Source organism: Stenella coeruleoalba, assembly GCF_951394435.1.
Source record: "Stenella coeruleoalba genome assembly, chromosome: 16".
Lineage (NCBI taxonomy): Eukaryota > Metazoa > Chordata > Mammalia > Artiodactyla > Delphinidae > Stenella > Stenella coeruleoalba.
Genome location: NC_137162.1, coordinates 28,665,147 through 28,671,601, shown reverse-complemented (window position 1 = coordinate 28,671,601; position 6,455 = coordinate 28,665,147).

Here is a 6,455-nt window from a genome sequence, read left to right as displayed (position 1 = left end):
CCCATTCCTCCAATCCCACCACCCTGCCTTCCCCACTCCCTCCAGGCATCCAGAATGGTACAATCTATATGAATAGGGCTGACTGTCTATATGAATTAATGTTAGCCTCTGGTACAAGTGCTTTTTCTGTCTCTCAAATGCAAATCATTTCCTCTCCTTTTACTAACATGGGCATTCATGCATTCAGTTCAAACAGTTGTTTACTTAGGGCTGTCCTGGCCTCCACAAATGCACAGTATGGTAACGGTGCAAGACAGTATGAGAACAGGTGCTCACATGAGGGTCACAGCAGTGGGGAGTTGGAAAGAACCTGGGCCTTGACCACAGCAGACCTGGGTTCAAAGGCTGCCTTATCTGTGAAATTGGAGTATCCACACCCAGCTCATAGTGTCATTGATAACAGAACACTTTGGGAGGGGTTGTTGAATGCTGTGTGCATTTACCTCTTCAATCTTCCCTGAAACCCTACATAGGAGGGAAATGGGACTTGGTGGGGTGGAAAGATTTGCCCAGCCTGAGGTCTCCCAGCTAGTTAGTGATGGGCATTGCTGGAATTTGAACACATTCTTAACTCTGAAACCACACAACACAGATGGGATTCGAACCCAGCCAAAATTCAGATTGGGACTTGAACCCGTGAGCTGAGACTCGAACCCACTCACTGTCTTTTAATCGAAATTGAACACCTGGTCTCAGGACTTACTGAAGCTCAGGTTCTTTATGTCTCAGCGCAGAAGGAATTCAGCAAGAGGCAAAGTGATAGGTAGATTTATTGAGAGAGATGCACGGCACGCTCCATAGACAGAATTTGGTCCGTCTCAAAAGGCTTGAGAGTGGCCCCAAAATTTGGGGTGGTTAGTTTTTATGGACTGGGTAATTTCATAGGCTAATGAGTGAGAAGATTATTCCAACTATTTTGGAGAGGGGTCGGGGATTTCCAGGAATTGGGTCACTGCCCCCTTTTGGCCTTTTATTGTCAGCCTCAGTCACTGAGCCTGTGGGCATGTAATTTATCATATGCTAATGTATTACAATTTATCTTACATTCGTAGTAAATGTTCCTTTACTTTTGAAAAGTGTTATCCTTGTTTCTGCTCAAAAAAGGGAAGCAGGGGGGCTTCCCTGGTGGCTCAGTGGTTGAGAGTCCGCCTGCTGATGCAGGGGACGCGGGTTCGTGCCCCGGTCCGGGAAGATCCCACATGCCACGGAGCGGCTGGGCCCATGAGCCATGGCCACTGAGCCTGCACGTCCGGAACCTGTGCTCCGCAACGGGAGAGGCCACAGCAGTGAGAGGCCCGTGTACCGCAAAAAAAAAAAAGGGAAGCAGGAGATTTGCCTTTACCCAGGTTGGCTCAAGGAGAGGATCGATGTGCCCTTTGGGTTAGGTGTGGTGATGGCTTCTGGAGAAGTGGGGGAACCGGGAGGAACTGGACAGATGGAAAGGGAGACAGTGGGAGGCAAGTCAGAAAGCTGTGATGACTCATCTCTCACTGCAGGGATTCCACCACCAGTTCTTCCCAGCCGGCTTTTTCAATCCCCATTTCAGGTGTGGAAATATCCTAATGCCTGGAGTAGAGGGGAAAGACTGGGGGGGAAGCAGTGTAGTATAGAAAGAACGACATTACAAAGCTTTAGAGCCAAGGACACTAACTATGAGCTTTGAACAAGTTACTTAACATCTCTGGATGTCCCTGTGTATAATGGTGGTGATATACAGACCTCAGGGAAGCTAGGACAACCCAGTGAAATCTTGTCCATAAAGGACCGGGCAGAGGAGGTGACTGTTGAGCACCTGGGGAAAGATGCGACACTCAGACTGCAGCCCCAGTTAGTGACAGAATTTGGCTTTTGCTGAATCCTACCCAAAACACAACTGGGCTATGGTCATCCTCCCAAGAAAATGTGTGATTGTGGTAACTCTAACGGCCACTAAAGTTAACTAAAGTTACTCCATTTGGGAAAGGAAAAAGGAGCTGCAAAAGAGCTCCATTATCAGGAGGGTAAAAATGAAAAGCAACATTTTAAAGAAAGTTTTTTTTTAATAGATTTATTTATTTATCTTTGGCTGCGTTGGGTCTTCGTTGCTGCTCGCAGGCTTTCTTTAGCTGCAGCGAGCGGGGGCTACTCTTCATTGTGGTGCGGGAGCTTCTCATTGCAGTGGCTTCTCTTGTGGAGCATGGGCTCTAGGTGCGTGGGCTTCAGTAGTTGTGGCATGTGGGCTCAGTAGATGTGGCTCACAGGCTCTAGAGCGCAGGCTCAGTAGTTGTGGTACATGGGCTTAGTTGCTCCGCAGCATGTGGGATCTTCCCAGACCAGGGCTTGAACCTATGTACCCTGCATTGGCAGGCAGATTCTTAACCTCTGTGCCACCAGAAAAGTCCCAGGAACATTTTAGATGAAAAAAAACACAAACATTGTGAATCTAGAGTAGCTCAATAGAAGGTCTAAATTTAACTGTAAAAAAAAAAAAAAAAAGTCCAGGTGCCTGAGGTGGGAAAAAAAATATTTTGCTGACTATTCAAGTAAGATGTTTATAATAAAAATACAAATTAAAAAAAAATTATGCTGAAAGTAAGGTTAAGAAAAGGAAATCCCACAAATGATTCTCAACATTTTTTTAATTGTAGTAAAATACACGTAAACCACTGTAATCATTTTTAGGTATACAGTTCAGTCCTATTAAGTACACTGACATTGTTGTGCAACCATCACCACCATCCATCTCCAGAACTCTTCATCTTGCAAAACTGAAACTCTGTACCCATTAAACAGTACTCCCCATTTGCCCCACCTCCAGCCCTGGCAACCACTGTTCTGCTTTCTGTCTCTATGAATTTGACTACTTTAGGTACCTCATGTAAGTGTAATTACAACCATATATTTCCTCTTGTGACTGACTTATTTCACTTAGCATAACAGATTCTCAACTTTTAAACTATATATGTTCCAAAGTCTTTTGCAAAGTGATGTAAATTTCAATATGGAAGAAGAATGAAGATGGCTCTTCCCAGACCTGGAGGAGGGAGTGGATGCAGGTAGCATGTGGACCCAGTGGAACCCCAAATGCAGTTTTGCGGATTAGGGACTTCTGTTCCTTTCTTTCTTTTTTTTTTTTTTTTAATAAATTTATTTATTTGGCTGCTCTGGGTCTTCGTTGTGGTGCGCAGGCTTCTCACTGCAGCGGCTTCTCTTGTTTCAGAGCACGGACTCTAGGCATGCGGGCTTCAGTAGTTGTGGCACACGGGCTCAGTAGTTGTGGCTCATGGGCTCTAGAGCACAGGCTCAGTAGTTGTGGCGCACGGGCTTAGTTGCTCCGCAGCATGTGGAATCTTCTCGGACCAGGGCTCGAACCCGTGTCCTCTGCATTGGCAGGCGGATTCTTAACCACTGTGCCACCAAGGAAGTCCATCTGTCCCTTTTTTGAATGCTTTTGTGTTACCACAACATAAGAGTTCAGAGGGGTGTTGGCCTTAGTATTCACAGCATTTCCCTTTGTGTTTTCTGAAGGGTCTATTCCATTATTACCCTCTCCTACGATGTTCACTATAGCTCATAATAAGCAGGCAGATGGTCAGCTACACAGTTCATTTTACTTACAACTTTCCGTGCAGCAGACACAGTCAATAGTTTAAAGTGAATAGTTTTAAAGAGGAAATTGTAGTGGGCAACATAGTCACATCCCATCATCTCTACTCCTTTCTTTCCCAGATTATGAAGCAGCTGTGGAATTTGGATGGGTTGACCCTTCAGCTCTTGGAATGAACTTTGGTTTGAGTGAATCAGTAAAGCCCATCACACTGGCCATCGTGATTGGTTTGGGAATGAGTCCATGCCATAATTCCAACTAACGAGACATGTTCACTGGAGGTGAACTAGGAAGCACAAAGTCTCAGACATACTATATCAGTCTCAGTATGAAGGCAGTGCTATGGACATCAGAGTCCTTGATGACAGGGTTCAGGCTCTGGATCAATCCATCCAGAGAGGTCATGAGGATGGAGCACCATGATGGGATTAGTGCCCTTATAAGAAAAGATGGCAGAAAGCCTCTCTTGCTCTCTCTACCATGTGAGGACATATGTGATAAGGCAGCTGTTTGTAGCCAGGAAGAGAGCCTCACCAGAACCTAACCGTGGCAGCTCCATGCCTCTGAAATGATTCACAGGCAAGCTGCCTTTGGGGGGCTCTGAGGGTGGCATCGTCACCTAAATAAATGAAGATTACAAAGAAGAACAAGGAAGAGAAGGGGAAGGAAAGAAAAGGTGAGAGGCAACATGGTGAAGAGCAGTACTTCTCACTCATTTCCACCAGAACAGCAGAGAACAATGAAAGCACACCATCCAAAGGCCTGGGGGCATGGCCAGAAAAAGTGTGCCAATATCTTTGAAATCTTATATTTTATTGTAAAAAGTCATGCAAATTCTGCATTCTACTTCATAATGTGCCTTTACTCTTTATATAAAAATGTTTTCCTAAAAGTGCCATTTTATACCAATTTTTTTTTTTTTTTTTTTGGCTATGACGCGAGCCTTGCGGGATCTTAGTTCCCCAACTAGGGATCGAATCCTTGCCCCCTGCAGTGGAAGCACGGAGTAGCCACTGGACCGCCAGGGAATTCCCTATAGCAAGTCTTTTTTTTTTTTTTTTTTTTTTTTTGCGGTACGCGGGCCTCTCACTGTTGTGGCCTTTCCCGTTGCGGAGCACAGGCTCCAGACACGCAGGCTCAGCGGCCATGGCTCATGGGCCCAGCCGCTCCGCGGCATATGGGAGCTTCCCGGACCGGGGCATGAACCTGTGTCCCCTGCATCGGCAGGCGAACTCTCAACCACTGTGCCACCAGAGAAGCCCCTATAGCAAGTCTTTGAAATGATCTCTTGGCCCTGCCCTACCTATCCAGGCATGCTTACACCCCAATGTGAGTAGCGCAAGTGCATCAAAAAAAGCGCTGGATTCAGTTTTAAAATCTGAGTTCCTTTTCTGATTCCATCCCTTCACAGCCATATGACCTTGCAAAATCACTCACCTTCTTTAAGCTTCTCTTTCCTCATGAGTAAAAGGGAAGACGACATCTCTTCGGCCTTTCTCACAGGGCTGTCAAGCTCCGAGGAGATAATGTGAGAGAGAGAGACTTGGGAGACCAGGAAACTCTGACCCTATCGCCCTGTATTATTTCAAGACCATTTTGGAACTTTCCCCAGCCCAGACTAATCCATTCATGGACAAACCTTTCTGATACCTTTTTGTCCGATCCTTGCACTTGTGCTAGGAAGAGGAACACAGGCAAAAAGGATGAGGAGTGGTTATTTATAATCAGCTGTCAAGGGGATGGGGGAGAAGTCGGATCTTATTTTCATGTGACTCTACATCTCTTGGTTCCCCTCATTTCTACATCTTCCATCTTTAATATGGAATCTCAAGCTTTCTTACTCAGAGGAATACTGAGCCTGTATCCCCTATCCTTGCCTTATGAACAAATCTCCTAAGATTCAGGGTAGAGCAGGAAAGACAAGCTGGTTTCATCTTCAGCACCAGCTCTGACCCATTGGTTGCTTGGAACACTGTGTTAAGAAAACCACTCAGTGGGAATGGTTGCAGAGGTCAATTAGAGATGTCTGCCACAGGCACAGAAAATGAGAACAGCAGCACATGTGCCATCACTGGCCACCCCTGGTTTAGAGGCTTAAGATGAGTCAACTCTAAAAAATGCAGCAAATATTAAAAGCTGGCAGGTTTTCAGAAAAATCTCAAATGTGAGGATTTTCATCCTCTGGGACATTTACAAAGTCAGTAATATTGGCTTATGTCTTATTTTTAATAATATGAAGGGCCAACTCCTTATCTGTGATAGGATTAAATAGGTTAACTAAATGGCAAGTTTCCTTTTGGATAGAATAGTATCAACTCCATTCTCTAACCCAGGGTGTATTATGCTAGTCACTACATTTGTTGAAATCACAGAAAATTTGGGGATGTTATTGGTCAACCTGACAGTCCAGCATTGAACCCATGAGCAATTGTGGACATAAATACAGACGGAAAACGGAGATAAGTGACTGACTGCAGGGAATAATACTAAAAAATACCCCAAAACAAAAAACAAAAACAGAGTCATGGTGATTAAGGGTGTCGGGAATCACTGTTCTAATGAAATCTGGTGTCAGTCTTAATGCAACTGCTTCAAATCCTACCCCATATTTCTGAGAACTCTAGGGGTTTCAGATTTGGATGAACACTCCAAGAGTTTATTTCAAAATACTGTTTCTATTTTAGCATGTGTTACTTGAGACTTTTAAAAAATAACAAACAGCTTCCATTAAGTAAAGTATCTTTTTTGTTGTAGAATTCTAAGGGGTTTAGCACTGTGTACATGCACAGCATTTAAGCTTTTAGGAATTTATTTTACCACTTTGGTGCTTTCAGTTTGCTTGAAAGCAGGCCCTTTTGGGTAAAAGGCC